The sequence below is a fragment of the Engystomops pustulosus genome, chromosome 6 (assembly GCF_040894005.1).
Source record: "Engystomops pustulosus chromosome 6, aEngPut4.maternal, whole genome shotgun sequence".
NCBI classification, from domain to species: domain Eukaryota; kingdom Metazoa; phylum Chordata; class Amphibia; order Anura; family Leptodactylidae; genus Engystomops; species Engystomops pustulosus.
In genome coordinates, this window is record NC_092416.1 from 104,162,632 (window position 1) to 104,184,504 (window position 21,873).

At 45.3% G+C, this 21,873-nt stretch overlaps 1 protein-coding gene across 4 annotated transcripts in view; it reads right to left on the reverse strand.

Moving 5' to 3' along the window:
- NTN5 (netrin 5) overlaps positions 1-21,873 on the reverse strand; it is a 533,395-nt gene that overhangs the window by 498,429 nt on the left and 13,093 nt on the right. The window contains exon 1 of one of the 4 annotated variants that reach the window (XM_072110513.1): positions 19,629-19,692. The exons of the other annotated variants lie outside the window; for them this stretch is intronic. The gene's annotated coding sequence lies outside the window, so the exon portion shown is untranslated. Of the gene's footprint in view, positions 1-19,628; positions 19,693-21,873 lie in introns of those variants that run through there. 4 annotated transcript variants of the gene reach the window in all.

Here is a 21,873-nt window from a genome sequence, read left to right on the forward strand (position 1 = left end):
CTAGCCATTTGTCCACCAGTCAGTCTTCCACGCAGTCCACCCATGTCACCGAAATCAGCACTCCTCCAGCTCCTCCACCTCAGCCTCCTTCCCCCCAGTCTGCCCCCTCCCAGCAAAATTTGGCATTTGAACCGGCATACTCTGAGGAACTGTTTTCTGGACCCTTCCCACAGTCACAAACCACTTGTCCGGTTGCTGCTGAGCAATTTTCCGATGCCCAGGTTTTCCACCAGTCGCAGTCTGTGGGTGATGATGACCTTCTTGACATAGTGGAAGAAGTGTGTAAAGAGGTGTCCGACGATGAGGAGACACGGTTGTCAGACAGTGGTGAAGTTGTTGTCAGGGCAGGAAGTCCGAGGGGGGAGCAGACTGAGGGATCGGAGGATGATGAGGTGACAGACCCAAGCTGGGTTGAGAGGCCGGGTGAACACAGTGCTTCTGAGATGGAGGCGAATCCTATAGCAGAACAGGTTGGAAGAGGCAGTGGTGGGGCCAGACGGAGAGGCAGGGCCAGAGCTGGTGCATCTGCGCCAAATGGTGCATCAGCCAAATGGTGCATCAGCGCCCGTAGTCAAGCTCCCGTGGCGAGGGCTAGATTTTCTGAAGTCTGGAGGTTCTTTAAAGAAACACCGGATGACCGACGGACTGTGGTGTGCAACCTTTGCCAAACCAGGATCAGCTGGGGTTCCACCACTACTAGCTTAACTACCACCAGTATGCGCAGGCATATGAATGCTAAACACCCCACTCAATGGCACCAAGCCCGTTCACCTCCGGCCGGGCACACCACTGCTCCTTCCCCTGTGTCATCTGCTAGTCAGCCCCCTGCCCAGGACCACGGCCCAAACACCTCCCGTGCGAAAACCCCATCTTCGCCTCCACGATCCTCCACAGCATCCACCAGCGTTCAGCTCTCCATACCCCAGACGCTGGAGCCCAAAAGGAAGTATAGTGCAACCCACCCACACGTCCAAGCCCTCAACGTCCACATCTCCAAGTTGCTTAGCCTGGAGATGCTGCCCTATAGGCTGGTAGAGACCAAGGCCATGGCGGTGGCCGCCCCTCGGTATTCGGTCCCCAGCCGCCACTACTTTTCCCGATGTGCCGTCCCAGCCCTGCACAAGCACGTGTCAGAGAACATCATCCGTGCCCTGACCAACGCCATTTCTGACAAGGTCCACCTGACCACGGACACGTGGACGAGTGCTGCTGGGCAAGGCCACTATATATCGCTGACGGCACATTGGGTTAACTTGGTGGAGGCTGGGACCGAGTCTGACCCTGGGGCTGCTCATATACTGCTGACGCCGAGGATTGCGGGGCCTACCTCGGTCCAGGTCTCAAAGGCCTACTATGCCTCCCATCCCTCCTCCACCTCCTCCTCCGAATTACCATCCGTGGGCATGGCTCCATCAGTCGGTAGCTCTAGGCACAGCAGCAGTGCCGTCGCTAAGGGTCAGCAGGCGGTGCTCAAACTGCTGAGCCTAGGCGATAAAAGGCACACCACCCAAGAGCTATTACAGGGCATCACGGCGCAGACTGATCTGTGGCGGCACCGCTGAACCTGAAGCCAGACATGGTTGTGTGTGACAACGGCCGTAACCTGGTGGCGGCTCTGCAACTCAGCAGACTGACACATGTGCCATGCCTGACCCATGTGTTAAATCTCATAGTTCAGCGTTTCCTCAAGACATACCCCAATCTGTCTGATTTGCTCACGAAGGTGCGCTGCATCTGTGCGCATTTCAGGAAGTCCAGCACAGATGCTGCCACTCTAAGGGCAGCGCAGCGCCGCCTCCAACTGCCCGCTCACCGACTGTTGTGCGACGTGCCCACGAGGTTGAATTCAACATTAACCATGTTATCCAGAGTTTACCAGCAGCGCAGAGTGATTGTAGACTGCCAGATGTCAACTTCCACCAGAAATGGTAGTCAGGTCAGTCAGCTTCCTCAAGTCTACAATGAGGAGTGGACGTGGATGTCTGATATCTGTCAGGTGCTGAGTAACTTCGAGGAGTCAACACAGATGGTCAGTGGCGATGCCGCCATCATCAGCCTCACCATCCCGCTGCTTGGCCTGTTGAAAAACTCTCTGATCAGCATGAAGTCGGAAGCTTTGCGCTCGTCACAAGAGACGGGGGAAGAAGATTCCCTTGTTGATAGCCAAAGCACCCTTAGGTCTGTTTCTCAGCGCATATCGGAGGAGGTGGAGGAGGATGAGGAGGAAGAGGAGGAGAATGTTGGCGAGACAGAAGAGGGGACCATTGTTCAGTCCTTCACTGTTCAGCGTGTATGGGCAGAAGAAGAGGAGTTGGAGGAGTTGGAGGAGGAGGAAATGGGCAGTCAGGCCAGTGAGGGGAGTGAATTCTTGCTCGTTGGGACTCTGGCGCATATGGCAGATTTCATGCTAGGCTGCCTATCCCGTGACCCTCGCGTTCAAAGAATTTATTCCAGCACCGATTACTGGGTATTCACTCTCCTGGACCCACGGTACAAGCAAAATCTTTCCACTCTCATCCCTGGAGAGGAAAGGAGTGTGAGAATGCATGAATACCAGCAAGCCCTGGTGCACAAGCTGAAACAGTATTTCCCTTCTGACAGTGCTAGCGGCAGAGGGCGTACTTCTGCGGGACAAGTAGCGAGGGAGAGCAGGCGAGCAGGCAGCTTTTCCAGCACTGGCAGGGGTACGCTTTACAAGGCCTTTGCCAGTTTTATGTCACCCCAGCAAGACACTGTCACCTGTCCCCAGTCTCGGCAGAGTAGGGCTGATCTTTACAGAAAGATGGTGAGGGAGTACGTAGCTGACCATACCATCGTCCTAAATGATCACACAGCTCCCTACAACTACTGGGTTTCAAAGCTGGACATGTGGCACGAACTGGCGCTGTACGCCTTGGAGATTCTTGCCTGCCCTGCCGCTAGCGTGTTGTCCGAGCGGGTTTTCAGTGCAGCTGGTGGCATCATCACCGATAAGCGTACACGCCTGTCGACTGACAGCGCTGACAGGCTGACGCTTATCAAGATGAATAAAGCCTGGATTTCTCCGGATTTTCATTCTCCACCAGGTGAAAGAAGCTCAACCTGAATTATGTATGCACTCCTCCTCCTCATTGTCCTCCTTCTTCTCCTCTTTGTACACTAAAGCATAGGAAACTGGCTATTTTTTGCCAGGGCCAACTGGCTCTAGCTATAGTACTCTATGTATTTAATTTTTCTGGAGGGCCACCTACCCGGTCCTCTGTTTTAAGCAATTTTTGGGAGTGCCACATACAGGCCCTCAATCTATTTAATTTTTCTGGAAGACCACCTACCTGCTCCTCTGGTTTGAAAACTTTTTTGGACTGCCACATACAGGCACTCAATTTATTTAATTTTTCTGGAGGACCACCTACCTGCTCCTCTGGTTTGAAAACTTTTTTGGACTGCCACATACAGGCACTCAATTTATTTAATTTTTCTGGAGGACCACCTACCTGCTCCTCTGGTTTGAAAACTTTTTTGGACTGCCACATACAGGCACTCAATTTATTTAATTTTTCTGGAGGACCACCTACCTGCTCCTCTGGTTTGAAAACTTTTTGGACTGCCACATACAGGCACTATCCAAATTAAATTGTCTCCATAGCAGCCTCCACATGTCGTCTTTTTAGCTGGCTCCACACGTTGTCTCCATTGCTACCTCCACACGTCATCGCCATAGCTGCCTCCAAAAGTCGTCCATATAGCTGCCTCCATACATGGTCTCCTTATCAAACGAACTGTGTCAGGCAGAATTTTGGGTTGTTTTCATGGCTTCCACATCAAACTTGTTAACTTTGTCGCCACCCTGCTGTGTAATTCACAAAATATACTGGCAAACTTTTATCATTACCGATATTATTTCAGCGCTTCTTGCGCATCTGTTTACATTCCCCTCACCCGCCATATCCCAAACTTATAAGAACGCTACTACACTTGATCTTATACAAAAGGTTCTTAGAAGTGCTGTTTGGGGAGTAGTCTAGAGACAGGGGCTTGGATTGGCGAAAGCTCGCCCGACAGCGGAGCGCCAGCTCCATCTCAAGATCCAACTAACATAGTTTTAACTGCAGCACCTTTAATCTACTACTAGTTCACTGCCTCCATACATGGTCCCCTTATCAAACGAGCTGTGTCAGGCAGAATTTTGGGTTGTTTTCATGGCTTCCACATCAAATTTGTTGACTTTGTCGCCACCCTGCTGTGTAATCCACAAAATATACTGGCAAACTTTTATCATTACCGATATTATTTCAGCGCTTCTTGCGCATCTGTTTACATTCCCCTCACCCGCCATATCCCAAACTTATAAGAACGCTACTACACTTGATCTTATACAAAAGGTTCTTAGAAGTGCTGTTTGGGGAGTAGCCTAGGGACAGGGGCTTGGATTGGCGAAAGCTCGCCTGGCAGCGGAGCGCCAGCTCCATCTAAAGATCCAACTAACATAGTTTTAACTGCAGCACCTTTAATCTACTACTAGTTCACTGCCTCCATACATGGTCCCCTTATCAAACGAGCTGTGTCAGGCAGAATTTTGGGTTGTTTTCATGGCTTCCACATCAAATTTGTTGACTTTGTCGCCACCCTGCTGTGTAATCCACAAAATATACTGGCAAACTTTTATCATTACCGATATTATTTCAGCGCTTCTTGCGCATCTGTTTACATTCCCCTCACCCGCCATATCCCAAACTTATAAGAACGCTACTACACTTGATCTTATACAAAAGGTTCTTAGAAGTGCTGTTTGGGGAGTAGCCTAGGGACAGGGGCTTGGATTGGCGAAAGCTCGCCTGGCAGCGGAGCGCCAGCTCCATCTAAAGATCCAACTAACATAGTTTTAACTGCAGCACCTTTAATCTACTACTAGTTCACTGCCTCCATACATGGTCCCCTTATCAAACGAGCTGTGTCAGGCAGAATTTTGGGTTGTTTTCATGGCTTCCACATCAAACTTGTTAACTTTGTCGCCACCCTGCTGTGTAATCCACAAAATATACTGGCAAACTTTTATCATTTACTGATATTATTTCAGCGCTTCTTGCGCATCTGTTTACATTCCCCTCACCCGCCATATCCCAAACTTATAAGAACGCTACTACACTTGATCTTATACAAAAGGTTCTTAGAAGTGCTGTTTGGGGAGTAGCCTAGAGACAGGGGCTTGGATTGGCGAAAGCTCGCCTGGCAGCGGAGCGCCAGCTCCATCTCAATATCCAACTAACATAGTTTTAACTGCAGCACCTTTAATCTACTACTAGTTCACTGCCTCCATACATGGTCCCCTTATCAAACGAGCTGTGTCAGGCAGAATTTTGGGTTGTTTTCATGGCTTCCACATCAAACTTGTTAACTTTGTCGCCACCCTGCTGTGTAATCCACAAAATATACTGGCAAACTTTTATCATTTACCGATATTATTTCAGCGCTTCTTGCGCATCTGTTTACATTCCCCTCACCCGCCATATCCCAAACTTATAAGAACGCTACTACACTTGATCTTATACAAAAGGTTCTTAGAAGTGCTGTGTGGGGAGTAGTCTAGAGACAGGGGCTTGGATTGGCGAAAGCTCGCCCGGCAGCGGAGCGCCAGCTCCATCTCAAGATCCAACTAACATAGTTTTAACTGCAGCACCTTTAATCTACTACTAGTTCACTGCCTCCATACATGGTCCCCTTATCAAACGAGCTGTGTCAGGCAGAATTTTCAGGTGTTTCACCAGATACATAGTGGAACTCGGCCCATCTGTCGCCACCATGCTGGAGACCTGAAGTTGCAATCATAGCAGCGCAATATGGATGCCCCATACTGTCGCTCTTAATCATGGAACCATTTCCATAAAAACAATGAAAAATACAACCACTATGCTATTCCATTATTCCTAGGTGAAATATTCAAACGACACGGCCTGCTTTGAAAATTATAATTTTTTCAAAGTAAACGCTTCTGGCCCCAGGCCCATTTTGGGTGGGGAGGAGCCGAGAGACAGGGGCTTGGACAGGCGAAATCTCGCCTGGCAGTGGACCGCCAGCTCCATCCCAAGATTAGGCAGCCTCAGAGGCATCCATGCATGCTGCCCCTGCTGTTTCCTGTCCATTTTGCCTCCACGATCCTCCACAGCGTCCACCAATGTCTCATTTCAACTCTCTATACCCCAGACGCTGGAGCACGAGAGGATATGCAGCACATCTTCCCCTTATCAAACGAGCTGTGTCAGGCAGAATTTTCAGGTGTTTCACCAGATACATAGTGGAACTCGGCCCATCTGTCGCCGCCATGCTGGAGACCTGAAGTTGCAATCATAGCAGCGCAATATGAATGCCCCATACTGTCGCTCTTAATCATGGAAGTCGTCTCCATGGCTGCCATCCACATGTCAGGCTCATTTTTCGGGTGTTTCACCAGACACGTTATGGAACTTGGTCACTATGTCGCCACCATGCTGTGTTATTGACTAAATATACCGTCAACCTTTTGTTCACATGGGAAATCATTTCACCTCCTTTGGTGAAACCCGAGTCCATTTAGGGTATGTCGCCATGACACTCTCTAGCCTGCCACTGCTGCCGCTGCCTCTGCATGCCGTCCCTTATAGTGTCAGGGTCAATTATTGGATGTTTTAGATGCTATCTAGCCTCATTCGGTCACTCTGTCATGGCCATGCTGTTGCCCATAATTTTGGCATAATGGTGCGATTAAGCAGCCTCAGAGGCATCCATGCATGCTGCCCCTGCTGTTTCCTGTCCATTTCCGTGGTGTTTCCATCCTTTTCTGAGGTTGCCAGGTGTTTGGCCAAGCTTCCCTGTGCAGACCCTTAGTCCCCTTGAAAAATGCTCGAGTCTCCCATCGACTTCAATGGGGCTTGTTATTCGAGACGAGCACTTGAGCATCGGGAAAAGTTCGTCTCGAATAACGAGTACCCGAGCATTTTAGTGCTCGCTCATCTCTATTTATAAGAGATCGGTCTTGTCAGACTAATCTGATTGGCTTCTACGAGGAAGTACTTTCCAGACTGGATCTGGAGGACGCTGTTGATGTTGTATATCTGGACTTTTCAAAGGCATTTGACACAGTGCCACATAAATGGTTGGTTCTTAAAGTGAGACTGCTGGGACTAGGGGAAAATCTGTGTATTGGTTAAGAAATTGGCTAAGTGATAGAAAACAGAGGGTCATTATTAATGGCACATCCTCAGATTGGGTTGTAGTTACCAGTGGAGGGCCACAGGGGTCAGTATTGGGGCCACTGCTTTTTATTTATTTTTATTAATGACCTTGTAGTGGGTTTACACAGTCAAGTTTCAATATTTGCAGATGATACTAAGCTATACTAAGTAGATACAGCATTACAGAAGAATTTGTGGAAGCTTGAGGAGTGGGCAGAGAAATAGGTGATGAGGTTTAATGTAGATAAATGTAAAGTTATGCACTTGGACCATACAAAAAAGTATAATTATGCTGTAACAGTCAATTACTTGGTAAAACTGGAGCTGAAAAGGACTTGAGGGTATTGGTTGATGGTAAACTTAATTTTAGTGACTAGAGCCAGGCGGCTGCTGCTAAAGCAAATGAAATTATGGTATGAATCAATAGAGAAATAGATTCTCATGATACAGACATAGTTTTGCCCTTGTACAAATCACTGGTCAGACCACAGATGGAATATTGTGTACAGTTTTGGGCACCAGTTTATAAAAAGGACATAGTAGAACTGGAACGGGTGCAGAGGAGAGAAACCAAGATTATTAGGGGAATGGGGGCACTAGAATACAATGACAGATTACAAAAATTGGGATTATTCAGTTTAGTAAAAAGACGACTTAGGAGAGACCTCATTACAATCTACAAATACCTGAATGGGCAGTACAAGGATCTCTCCTAATATCTTTTTATACCTGGGCCTGTGGCCAGGACAAGGGGGCATCTTCTACGAGAGGAGATTCTACCATCAACATAGACAAAGGTTCTTTACTAGAGATGAGCGAACATGCTCGTCCGAGCTTGATGCTCGGTCGAGCATTAGGGTACTCGAAACTGCTCGTTACTCGGACGAATACTTCGCCCGCTCGAGAAAATGGCAGCTCCCGCCGTTTTGCTTTTTGGCGGCCAGAAACAGAGCCAATCACAAGCCAGGAGACTCTGCACTCCACCCAGCATGACGTGGTACCCTTACACGTCGATAGCAGTGGTTGGCTGGCCAGATCAGGTGACCCTGGGATAGACTAGCCGCTGGCCGCGCTGCTCGGATCATTCTGTCTCTGGATGCCGCTAGGGAGAGAGCTGCTGCTGGTCAGGGAAAGCGTTAGGGTGTTCTATTAGCTTACTGTTAGGCAGGAGTGATTCTCAAAGAACCCAACAGCCCTTCTTAGGGCTACAATAACGTTCTACTTTTTTTATTTTAATTTGCATCTTTTACCATTTTGTGAGGAATTAGCAGGGGGACTTGCTACCGTTGTGTTTAGCTCTTAGTGGCACACATATCCATAGCAAAGACCGAAGTGGCAAAATTCAGTAGGGGTTGGATTTCTATTAGGCAATAACTCAGTGTCATCTCATCTGGCATAGTAGTGTGCTTCCTTTGATACTTGGCTAGAAAATAGCCATAGGAGAATACAAACAGCTTCTTGAAGCCTACAGTAGCGTTCTATATATTTGATTTCTGGTTGATCTGCTGGTGGCTGTAGTTTCTGCAGTGCATGTACTTGCCAATTCTGAGCAATTTGTAGTGAGACTTGCGACCGCTGTGTTCTGCGCTTAGTGGCGCACATATCCATAGCAAAGGCCGAAGTGGCAAAATTCAGTAGGGGTTGGATTTCTATTAGGCAATAACTCGGTGTCATCTCATCTGGCATAGTAGTGTGCTTCCTTTGATACTTGGCTAGAAAATAGCCATAGGAGAATACAAACAGCTTCTTGAAGCCTACAGTAGCGTTCTATATATTTGATTTCTGGTTGATCTGCTGGTGGCTGTAGTTTCTGCAGTGCATGTACTTGCCAATTCTGAGCAATTTGTAGTGAGACTTGCGACCGCTGTGTTCTGCGCTTAGTGGCGCACATATCCATAGCAAAGGCCGAAGTGGCAAAATTCAGTAGGGGTTGGATTTCTATTAGGCAATAACTCAGTGTCATCTCATCTGGCATAGTAGTGTGCTTCCTTTGATACTTGGCTAGAAAATAGCCATAGGAGAATACAAACAGCTTCTTGAAGCCTACAGTAGCGTTCTATATATTTGATTTCTGGTTGATCTGCTGGTGGCTGTAGTTTCTGCAGTGCATGTACTTGCCAATTTTGAGCAATTTGTAGTGAGACTTGCGACCGCTGTGTTCTGCGCTTAGTGGCGCACATATCCATAGCAAAGGCCGAAGTGGCAAAATTCAGTAGGGGTTGGATTTCTATTAGGCAATAACTCGGTGTCATCTCATCTGGCATAGTAGTGTGCTTCCTTTGATACTTGGCTAGAAAATAGCCATAGGAGAATACAAACAGCTTCTTGAAGCCTACAGTAGCGTTCTATATATTTGATTTCTGGTTGATCTGCTGGTGGCTGTAGTTTCTGCAGTGCATGTACTTGCCAATTCTGAGCAATTTGTAGTGAGACTTGCGACCGCTGTGTTCTGCGCTTAGTGGCGCACATATCCATAGCAAAGGCCGAAGTGGCAAAATTCAGTAGGGGTTGGATTTCTATTAGGCAATAACTCAGTGTCATCTCATCTGGCATAGTAGTGTGCTTCCTTTGATACTTGGCTAGAAAATAGCCATAGGAGAATACAAACAGCTTCTTGAAGCCTACAGTAGCGTTCTATATATTTGATTTCTGGTTGATCTGCTGGTGGCTGTAGTTTCTGCAGTGCATGTACTTGCCAATTCTGAGCAATTTGTAGTGAGACTTGCGACCGCTGTGTTCTGCGCTTAGTGGCGCACATATCCATAGCAAAGGCCGAAGTGGCAAAATTCAGTAGGGGTTGGATTTCTATTAGGCAATAACTCAGTGTCATCTCATCTGGCATAGTAGTGTGCTTCCTTTGATACTTGGCTAGAAAATAGCCATAGCAATAGGATAGGATTGTTTGGTTTTAAAAACTCAAAAAAAAACAAAAAACACAAAAAAACACAAAAAAAAACAAAAAGAAGTAAAAAAAAAAAAAAAAGTTATAACTCTCATTTTAAAAATGTTTAACCCGAGGGCTAGGGGTAGAGGACGAGGGCGGGGACGTGGGCGTCCAACTACTGCAGGGGTCAGAGGCCGTGGTCCTGGGCGGGGTGAGACACCACCTGCTGATGAGGGAGCAGGGGAACGCCGCAGAGCTACACTCCCTAGGTTCATGTCTGAAGTTACTGGGACTCGTGGTAGAGCACTGTTGAGGCCAGAACAGTGCGAACAGGTGATGTCGTGGATTGCTGACAATGCTTCGAGCAATTTGTCCACCACCAGTCAGTCTTCCACGCAGTCCACCCATGTCACCGAAATCCCCACTCCTCCAGCTCCTGCACCTCAGCCTCCTCCCCCCCAGTCTGCCCCCTCCCAGGAAAATTTGGCATTTGAACCGGCATACTCTGAGGAACTGTTTTCTGGACCCTTCCCACAGTCACAAACCACTTGTCCGGTTGCTGCTGAGCAATTTTCCGATGCCCAGGTTTTCCACCAGTCACAGTCTGTGGGTGATGATGACCTTCTTGACGTAGTGGAAGTGTGTAAAGAGGTGTCCGACGATGAGGAGACACGGTTGTCAGACAGTGGGGAAGTTGTTGTCAGGGCAGGAAGTCCGAGGGGGGAGCAGACTGAGGGATCGGAGGATGATGAGGTGACAGACCCAAGCTGGGTTGAGAGGCCGGGTGAACACAGTGCTTCTGAGACGGAGGAGAGTCCTCGACCTGAACAGGTTGGAAGAGGCAGTGGTGGGGCCAGACGGAGAGGCAGGGCCAGAGCTGGTGCATCAGCGCCACTGTCAACTAGTGAAGCTCCCGTGGTGAGGGCTCTTGCGGCGAGGGCTAGATCTTCAGAAGTGTGGAGGTTCTTTAAGGAAACACCGGATGACCGACGGACTGTGGTGTGCAACATTTGCCAAACCAGGCTCAGCAGGGGTTCCACCACTACTAGCTTAACTACCACCAGTATGCGCAGGCATATGAATGCTAAGCACCCCACTCAGTGGCAACAACCCCGTTCACCTCCGGCCGTGCACACCACTGCTCCTTCCCCTGTGTCAGCTGCTAGTCAGCCCCCTGCCCAGGACCCTGGCACAAAAACCCCATCGTCGCCTCCACGATCCTCCACAGCATCCACCAGCGTTCAGCTCTCCATACCCCAGACGCTGGAGCGGAAACGCAAATATAGTGCAACCCACCCGCACGCCCAAGCCCTTAATGTGCACATCTCCAGATTGCTTAGCCTGGAGATGCTGCCCTATAGGCTAGTAGAGACCGAGGCCTTTCGCAACCTCATGGCGGCGGCCGCCCCTCGGTATTCGGTCCCCAGCCGCCACTACTTTTCCCGATGTGCCGTCCCAGCCCTGCACCAGCACGTGTCAGACAACATCATCCGTGCCCTGACCAACGCCGTTTCTGACAAGGTCCACCTGACCACGGACACGTGGACGAGTGCTGCCGGGCAGGGCCACTATATATCGCTGACGGCACATTGGGTTAACTTGGTGGAGGCTGGGACCGAGTCTGACCCTGGGGCTGCTCATATACTGCCGACGCCGAGGATTGCGGGGCCTACCTCGGTCCAGGTGTTTCAGGCCTACTATGCCTCCTCCTCCTCCCACCCCTCCTCCACCTCCTCCTCCGAACTACCATCCGTGGGCACGGCGCCATCAGTCGGTAGCTCTAGGCACAGCAGCAGTGCCGTCGCTAAGCGACAGCAGGCGGTGCTCAAACTGCTGAGCCTAGGCGACAAAAGGCACACCGCCCAAGAGCTATTACAGGGCATCACGGCGCAGACTGATCTGTGGCTGGCACCGCTGAACCTCAAGCCGGGAATGGTTGTGTGTGACAACGGCCGTAACCTGGTGGCGGCTCTGCAACTCGGCAGACTGACACATGTGCCATGCCTGGCCCATGTGTTAAATCTGATAGTGCAGCGTTTCCTCAAGACATACCCCAATCTGTCTGATTTGCTCACGAAGGTGCGCCGCATCTGTGCGCATTTCAGGAAGTCCAGCCCAGATGCTGCCACTCTCAGGGCAGCGCAGCGCCGCCTCCAACTGCCCGCTCACCGACTGTTGTGCGACGTGCCCACGAGGTGGAATTCAACACTGACCATGTTATCCAGAGTTTACCAGCAGCGCAGAGCGATTGTAGACTGCCAGATGTCAACTTCCACCAGAACTGGTAGTCAGGTCAGTCAGCTTCCTCAAGTCTACAATGAGGAGTGGACGTGGATGTCTGATATCTGTCAGGTGCTGAGTAACTTTGAGGAGTCAACACAGATGGTCAGTGGCGATGCCGCCATCATCAGCCTCACCATCCCGCTGCTTGGCCTGTTGAAAAACTCTCTGGTCAGCATGAAGTCGGAAGCTTTGCGCTCGTCACAAGAGACGGGGGAAGAATATTCCCTTGTTGATAGCCAAAGCACCCTTAGGTCTGTTTCTCAGCGCATATCGGAGGAGGTGGAGGTGGAGGAGGATGAGGAGGAAGAGGAGGAGAATGTTGGCGAGACACAAGAGGGGACCATTGTTGAGTCCTTCACTGTTCAGCGTGTATGGGCAGAAGAAGAGGAGTTGGAGGAGTTGGAGGAGGAGGAAATGGACAGTCAGGCCAGTGAGGGGAGTGAATTCTTACGCGTTGGTACTCTGGCGCATATGGCAGATTTCATGCTAGGCTGCCTATCCCGTGACCCTCGCGTTCAAAGAATTTATTCCAGCACCGATTACTGGGTGTTCACTCTCCTGGACCCACGGTACAAGCAAAATCTTCCCACTCTCATCCCTGGAGAGGAAAGGAGTGTGAGAATGCATGAATACCAGCAGGCCCTGGTGCACAAGCTGAAACAGTATTTCCCTTCTGACAGCGCTAGCGGCAGAGTGCGTAGTTCTGCGGGACAAGTAGCGAGGGAGAGTAGGCGAGCAGGCAGCTTGTCCAGCACTGGCAAGGGTACGCTTTACAAGGCTTTTGCCAGCTTTATGTCACCCCAGCAAGACACTGTCACCTGTCCCCAGTCTCGGCAGAGTAGGGCTGATCTTTACAGAAAGATGGTGAGGGAGTACGTAGCTGACCATACCATCGTCCTAAATGATCACACAGCTCCCTACAACTACTGGGTTTCAAAGCTGGACATGTGGCACGAACTGGCGCTGTACGCCTTGGAGGTTCTTGCCTGCCCTGCCGCTAGCGTCTTGTCCGAGCGGGTTTTCAGTGCAGCTGGTGGCATCATCACCGATAAGCGTACACGCCTGTCGACTGACAGCGCTGACAGGCTGACGCTTATTAAAATGAATAAAGGCTGGATTTCTCAGAATTTCCAATCTCCACCAGGTGAAGGAAGCTCAACCTGAATAATTGATCCACTCCTCCTCCTCCTCCTCATTTTCCTCCTTCTCCTCCTCTTTGTACAGTAAAGCAGAGGAAAATGGCTATTTTTTGACAGGGCCCACTGGCTCTTGCTATAGTACTTCATGCATTTAATTTTTCTGGAGGGCCACCTACCCGGTCCTCTGTTTGAAACAATTTTTGTGAGTGCCACATACAGGCACTCAATCTATTCCATTTTTCTGGAGGGCCACCTACCCGGTCCTCTGTTTTAAAACATTTTTGGGACTGCCACATACAGGCACTCAATCTATTCCATTTTACTGCAGGGCCACCTACCTGCTCCTCTGGTTTGAACAATTTTTGGGACTGCCACATACAGGCACTCAATCTATTCCATTTTACTGGAGGGCCACCTACCTGCTCCTCTGGTTTGAAGAATTTTTGGGACTGCCACATACAGGCACTCAATCTATTCCATTTTACTGGAGGGCCACCTACCTGCTCCTCTGGTTTGAAACATTTTTGGGACTGCCACATACAGGCACTCAATCTATCCCATTTTACTGGAGGGCCACCTACCTGCTCCTCTGGTTTGAAAAATGTTTGGGACTGCCACATACAGGCACTATCCAAATTAAATTGTCTCCATAGCAGCCTCCACACGTTGTCTCCATTGCTACCTCCAAAAGTCGTCCATATAGCTGCCTCCATACATCGTCCCTTTATCAAACGAGGTGTGTCAGGCAGAAATTTGGGTTGTTTTCATGGATTCCACATCAAAGTTGTTAACTTTGTCGCCACCCTGCTGTGTTATCCACAAAATATACTGGCAAACTTTTACCATTTAGGGATATTATTTCAGCGCTTCTTGCGCATCTGTTTACATTCCCCTCACCCGGCATATCCTAAACTTATAAGAACGCTACTACACTTGATCTTATACAAAAGGTTCTTAGAAGTGCTGTTTGGGGAGTAGCCTAGAGACAGGGGCTTGGATTGGCGAAAGCTCGCCTGGCAGCGGAACGCCAGCTCCATGCGCATCATGCGCTTCTTGCGCATCTGTTTACATTCCCCTCACCCGCCATATCCCAAACTTATAAGAACGCTACTACACTTAACTTGGTGCAGGCTGGGACCGAGTCTGACCCTGGGGCTGGTCATATACTGCCGACGCAGAGAATTGCGGGGCCTACCTCGGTCCAGGTCTCAAAGGCCTACTATACCTCCTCCCACCTCTCCTCCACCTCCTCCTCCTCCGAATTACCATCCGTGGGCATGGCGCCATCAGTCGGTAGCTCTAGGCACAGCAGCAGTGCCGTCGCTAAGCGACAGCAGGCGGTGCTGAAACTGCTGAGCCTAGGCGATAAAAGGCACACCGCCCAAGAGCTATTACAGGGCATTCCACATCAAAGTTGTTAACTTTGTCGCCACCCTGCTGTGTAATCCACAAAATATACTTGCAAACTTTTACCATTTAGGGATATTATTTCAGCGCTTCTTGCGCATCTGTTTACATTCCCCTCACCCGCCATATCCTAAACTTATAAGAACGCTACTACACTTGATCTTATACAAAAGGTTCTTAGAAGTGCTGTTTGGGGAGTAGCCTATAGACAGGGGCTTGGATTGGCGAAAGCTCGCCTGGCAGCGGAGCGCCAGCTCCATGCCAAGATCCAACTAACATAGTTTTAACTGCAGCACCTTTAATCTACTACTAGTTCACTGCCTCCATACATGGTCCCCTTATCAAACGAGCTGTGTCAGGCAGAATTTTGGGTTGTTTTCATGGCTTCCATGTTAACTTTGTCGCCACCCTGCTGTGTAATCCACAAAATATACTGGCAAACTTTTATCATGTACCGATATTATTTGAGCGCTTCTTGCTCACCTCCTTTGGTTCCTCTCTGCCACCCATTGGTTTGAAGCCTGAGTCCATTTAGGGTATGTCGCCATGCCACTCTCTAGCCTTCCGCTGCTGCCGCTGCCTCTGCATGCCGTCCCCTATAGTGTCAGGGTCAATTATTGGATGTTTTAGATGCTATCTAGCTTCATTCTGTCACTCTGTCATGGCCATGCTGTTGCCCATAATTTTGGCATAATGGTGCGATTAGGCAGCCTCAGAGGCATCCATGCATGCTGCCCCTGCTGTTTCCTGTCCATTTCCGTGGTGTTTCCATCCTTTTCTGAGGTTCCCAGGTGTTTGGCCAAGCTTCCCTGTGCAGAGCCTTGGTCCCCTTGAAAAATGCTCGAGTCTCCCATTGACTTCAATGGGGTTCGTTATTCGAGACGAGCACTCGAGCATCGGGAAAAGTTCGTCTCGAATAACGAGTACCCGAGCATTTTAGTGTTCGCTCATCTCTATTCTTTACTATAAGAGCTATGGAACTCTCTGCAGCAGGAGGTTGTTATGGCGGACTCTATGTACATGTTCAAGAGGGGCCTGGATGACTTTATGGAGAGAAAAAAAATAAACATTTATTTCCTTATTAAAGGTAGGACTTGATGGACTTGCGTCTTTTTCCAGCCTTATATACTATGATACAATGAGTGTTCCTTCCTATCTGTTAACATATGGTCTACAGCTTATACATCTTAAGAGAAGAGTTATTAAAACCAAGGTGTACCAGGTACACCATCAATACCGGATACTTGTTGGCAATGTGGCTCAGAGAGGGGAGGTATGCTGGACATTTGATGGAACTGTAAAGGAATTAAGCCGTTATGGGATCAGGTATTTTATACCTATTGGCACCCCAAAAAGAGACCTTGTTTGATTCTGTTCGAACGCTGACATCTCGTTATTGGCGCTCTTCTATGTGTTTTCTCATCAAGCTAACTGCTTTCTTTGTTTTCTTTTCATTTTAGCATTATTGTTTTTATTATGCCTTTGCTGGACCTGTTCATGCTACTTTGGATGCCTCACTGCATTGACTTCAGCATACCAGTTAAGGTCCATCATCTGGCCTAACTACATTTGTACTAGAATTTTGTTATTTTCTGTTATGGCCCTTAAGATATTAACATTTGTCTCCACATATTGGACTTCTGCTCACAATTTTGACATGCGTCTCCACTATAATGGGCTTGCAAGCCCTGCCTTATTTGCTTGTTTTCTTTGGTGTTCTTGTAACACTGTTGCATGTTTTATAAGGTTTTCTACATTTATCCTTACAACTTTGTGTCTAAGCCATTTTAGGGCTTTAGGACCAGGCCTGATTTTTACAATTTGCTCTGTGTCATTATAGGAGGTTATAACTTTGTAACTCTTTATCAAATCCAGGGAATTTTGAGATTGTTTTTTTTTATCACACATTGTACTTCAAAGTAATAGAAACAAATGAATGACATGTTTTGTGTTTAGTTATGAGAAAAATGTAAATTTGACAAAAATTTCTAAAGTTTATTAAGTTTCAAAGTCCGATATTTTCTGATTTTAAGGCAGATAGTCATAGCACCCAAGTAACTTTATAAGTAACATTTCCAGAATGTCTGCTTTATATTGGCATAGGGTTTTATGCATCCACACTCTTTTCTAGGATGTTAGGAGGTTCAGAATTGTGGGTGTAATTTTTCTCATTTTTATGAAAATCACCAAAACCCTTATTTAGAGGCACCTGCTCAGCTTTAAGTGACTTTCAGAGGCCTAAATAGCCGTAAAAATTCCAATCATGTCATTTTAGAAACTACACCCCTCAATGTGTGAAAAATCAACTTTAAGAAGTGTGTTAACCCTTTAGATGTTTCACAGGAGTTAAAACAAAATGGAGGTGTAATTTACAAGCTGTAATTTTTTTTAGACAATATATAAATTTTGACCACAAATAAAACCATCACAATGTATTAAATGACAAAAAAACTCTACAAAGTTTGATACCCAATTTCTCCCGAGTGTGAGGATTCCAATATGTGGTGGGGACTGCTGTATGGGCACACGGCCGGGCATAGAACAGAAGGAGCTCCATTCAGAGCAGGTCTGCATTGTCACATTTTACAGGTTATAAAATGTTTATTTTTTTGTAATTTTGACATATGGGGATTATTTTTTTGTGTGGATGAGATACACTTTGCAGGTACATCATTTCTGGGGGGGGGGGTTCAACAGCTAATAATCAGATTTTATTAACTCTTTTTTGGTGGTGATTAAAAAAATAATTGATTCATGTTATTATTTTATGGGTCATTACAATTACAGCGATACCCCATTATATAGCTTTTTTATGGTTAACTTGTTTTGGAGAATATAGAACTCATTTTGTGAGAAATTTGCTTGTGTTTGCTTAGCCATGTAACAATGGGCATAACGTTTATATGTTTTTGTTTACAGAGCTGTTTTAGAGCTTATTTTTTGCAGGACCAGCTGTACTTTTTTCTTGTTATCATGTTGGGATAAATTTTACTATTTGATCACTTTTTATGTGCTTTTTATGAGGTTTTTGGCATTTTTTTACGGCGTTCACAGTACGGGTTCAGCGATGACAACGTGATACCCAATATGTTGTGTTTTTTGGGAGATTTTCACTTTTTTATGTTCTATTTGGTTATTGCACAGGATGGGACTTCAGGGGACTCTTATTCTTTTTTCATAATTTTTTTATTGCACTTATTTTTTTACTGGATTATTTTGTCCCAGGGTGGGACATGAACAAGTAATCATTTGATCACTTGTTCATTCTAATATGCTGAAATACTAACGTATTGCAGCATATTAAAGTCAGCGTATAGCAATGGAAAATTTGCACCTTATCCTGAAGAAGAAAAACACTGTAAGCCTGAAATGGTTAATCTAAAATGCAATGCATTAAATTCCCAAAACAATATATATATATTTTTTTTTCAAAATATTAATATATTTTTTTCATTTAAGATTGCTTGCCTACTATAATATTTTTTTTTATTTTACTACACATTGCATTCTTTCACCTAAAATAGTTTTCTCTGATTATTATTCTTGGATGATATTACACTGTAGGACTGCCAAGACATTTTCTCTTGAACTTCACTTTGTTGCCAATTAAATACAAATTATTTGATGTCATTGACAAAAGCATGCAGAATATTTCTTTCAATGCTTAATATTTATGTTTGATGGAAAGTAACACATGCAGTATATCATATGAGTCACAGTATAAAGAATTAGTATAGACCTTTTGTAAAGTAATCCATGTTATTATTAATCTGTTATTGGTTTTAGGAGCTTTAAAATAATATGAAAAATGCATGTCTACTGTTTACTCAAACTAGGAGCACTGACCCATGAAACAATTTCATATAGAAAGAAATCTTTTCCTTCTCCCCACAGTGGTTTGAGTAATTTTTTCAATTTCTAGTATTTGCTTTTCAACAATTACAAAAAACCTTCCTGTTCCTCTTCAGATAAAGTTCTTGGTTGTAAAAATTCAATTTTATTCTTTCCATTATATATTATGCATTCATGTGAACCTTTTTGAGTAGATGTTGCAGTTTGCTAGTTTATGAGTGACATCATGTTTTACATAGCAATTAAAAAATGTATTTTCAATAAGATTTACTATAACTTTTACACAATATATGCAATGCCTTTTTTTCTTTCTCTTGGTAGAAATATCTTCAAAATCGAAATGTAAAATATTACTGTTAATTTATGTATTACTGTTAAATGACTATTGTCTGATATCTAAATAAAAACCCTTCTAGAATTTACAGACCTGTGGTATGAGGTTCAGCATAGTTAATATCCAGAAGACATTTCTGACATTGACATTTTCACAATTCTCAATGGCTAATGGAAAATATATGTATAACACATACATGTGTGTACCACCACTGGCTATATGCACATGTTATGTGCATTAATCACAAACTCTCCTAGCTGCACATCAAATATACCAAATAACAAAGTCAAATTAACAGAAATAATAAATTTTGGGGGATAAATTTGCATGTAACCGTTTTTTATAATATAGATTGTATACCAACTAATGTAAACTTCATAAAGATAGTATTTTAGAGCAAAAAAAAGAAATACTCTCCACTGCCTCATCACATGTTATATATTAAAATGTATTTGTTACTTATATTATACTGATTAAAATAAAAAAGGAAATGTTAATTATATGTCCTTTATACATAAGATCCTATCTCTTTATGTACTTACCTTGCATAGTTACTAAAGCGGAGCAGGAGGAAACAGTTCAGTCTCTGGACATGTGATCTCACAGTAAACTCAATAACTAAGAGGAGTGGGTGGATAGTGTTCTTTCCTAGCACCTCCTCCCCTATGTTTACGATCAGAAAAAAAAAAACAATGCAGGACATTTAAACCCTTATATATTCCATCTATAGTAACCACAGCAACCAATGGGTTTTGGAACAAACCAAACCCTTTTACATTGGCACTAGGAACACACAAAAGTCGGTTGTAAATTCTTAAGGCACTGCTCTGTCAGTGCTTCACTCAATCTCTCAATCGCCTTGATCCGACAATCTCATAGATCCCACCAATACTACCATACCAGGTACTGTTTAGCAAGACTTTTGTATATTTTAGTCTGAAAAATATGATACTTTATTAAATAAATAGGTTCTTGTGGCCTCTTTTTTTCTTTCTACAGGAAGTCCCAGAATAGGAAATATGCTCTAGGTATAAAAGCCTGCCTTTTCTCCTGAGGCAGATGGATCCCAGAATGCTTTTACATATACTTCTCACTGCAGGGGAAAGAGCATAAGAAAGGCAAAAACAGTCTGCTAATAACCAATTAGCAATTGGTAACCAATTATTAATTATATGGCACGTGTTTCAAACGTGCCATATAAAACACAGGCAGTGTTTCAAACATGCCTTATCACACATAGGCACTGCATGTAACGTTCACTCACTTTTCACTAACCTGTTCTGATTTCTTCTCTCGTCTATATAATCCCTCACCACTTGATATTATTAAACATGTTACTCTGCAGAGCGATGCACACTCCTTACAGTAAATATTGAGAGCGACTGGTGACTGGTTCACTCATTTAATTGTTTTTTAAATTATTTAATCTCCTTTAACCCCTTAAGGACTAAGCTCATTTTCATCCTTAGGACACAGCACATTTTTCAAATCTGTCTGTGTCACGATATGCAGTTATACTTTTGGAAGGTTTTATCTTACCAAGTTTATTTATAGACTGTTTTTCATGACATGTTATACTTCACATTAATGCTATATTTTAGTTGAAATATATTGCACTTATTTGTAAAAAATGTTAGTCTAACCACCCAAATTGGTTTCTAACTAACATTACCCATATGTCTGCTTTATGCTGACATCATTTTTTATATGTTAATTTATTTTATTAGGATGTTAGAAGGCTTACAGTTCAAACAGCAATTTTCAAAATGTTTAAGTAACTTTCAGATTCAATATTTTTAGAGGACAGTTCTATTTATTAGAAACTCCCCACCAATATCTCCATTTTTAAAACTGCACCCCTCAAGCTATTCAGAACAGCCACCATTATTTATGCTCGCCTCTGTCTTCTTATGTGCCCTCATTCTGGTGTCAAGAGCCATTCTGGTGCCATGACGTCATGACGTCATGGTGCTCTCGGTACTTATCGTGCATGCGCAGAGACAAACAATCGGGCAGCCTGCCACTTCTCACTGCAGCTGTGTGATAGCTTGTATCTGCGAATGTGCAATAAGTGCCGAGAGCGACGTGACATCACAGCTCTCGGCACCAGAAGGAGGGCGCATAAGACGACGGAGGTGTGCATAATTAACGATTGGAAGGGAACGAAAGGTTGCCAGTGATGTAGGGGTAGCACCGAAGGTTCATTTGAATATGTAGGTAAATCGTTTTTTTAGCTAAACTAAAGGTTGATGTCCCTAAACAAAGTATGTGCCACAATCAGTATTGAATAGCCTACAGGGTGGTGTTCTCGCATTATTTCATCATGCAAGCAGTGGTAGGTTTCCTTTAAGTGCGTTAACCCTTCAAGCATCGCACGAGAATTAAAACAAAATGGAGGTTCTATTTGGAATTTTAAAAGTTTGACAATAAAATGATTCTTAAGTCCAAAAATGTATACATTCATGCAGGATAAAATGAGAAAACACATATCTGATTTTGTTGTGTAGTTTCTTACAAGTAGTACAATATCCCACATGTGGATGTAAACTACTTTAGGGGTGCACAGCAGAGCACATAGTGGAAGGAGCTTTTAGGGTTCAGATTGTGATGTTTTCAGGTGCCATTATATATTTGAAAAGTTTCTGAGCTACGAGAACAGTGAACCTTCCCTATAAATGATCCTATTTTGGAAACTACACCACACAGACAATTTATCTACATTGATATTGAGCTTTTTACCACCACAGATTTTTTACAGTGAGTATTTATATTTGTTTTTGTAAGTGA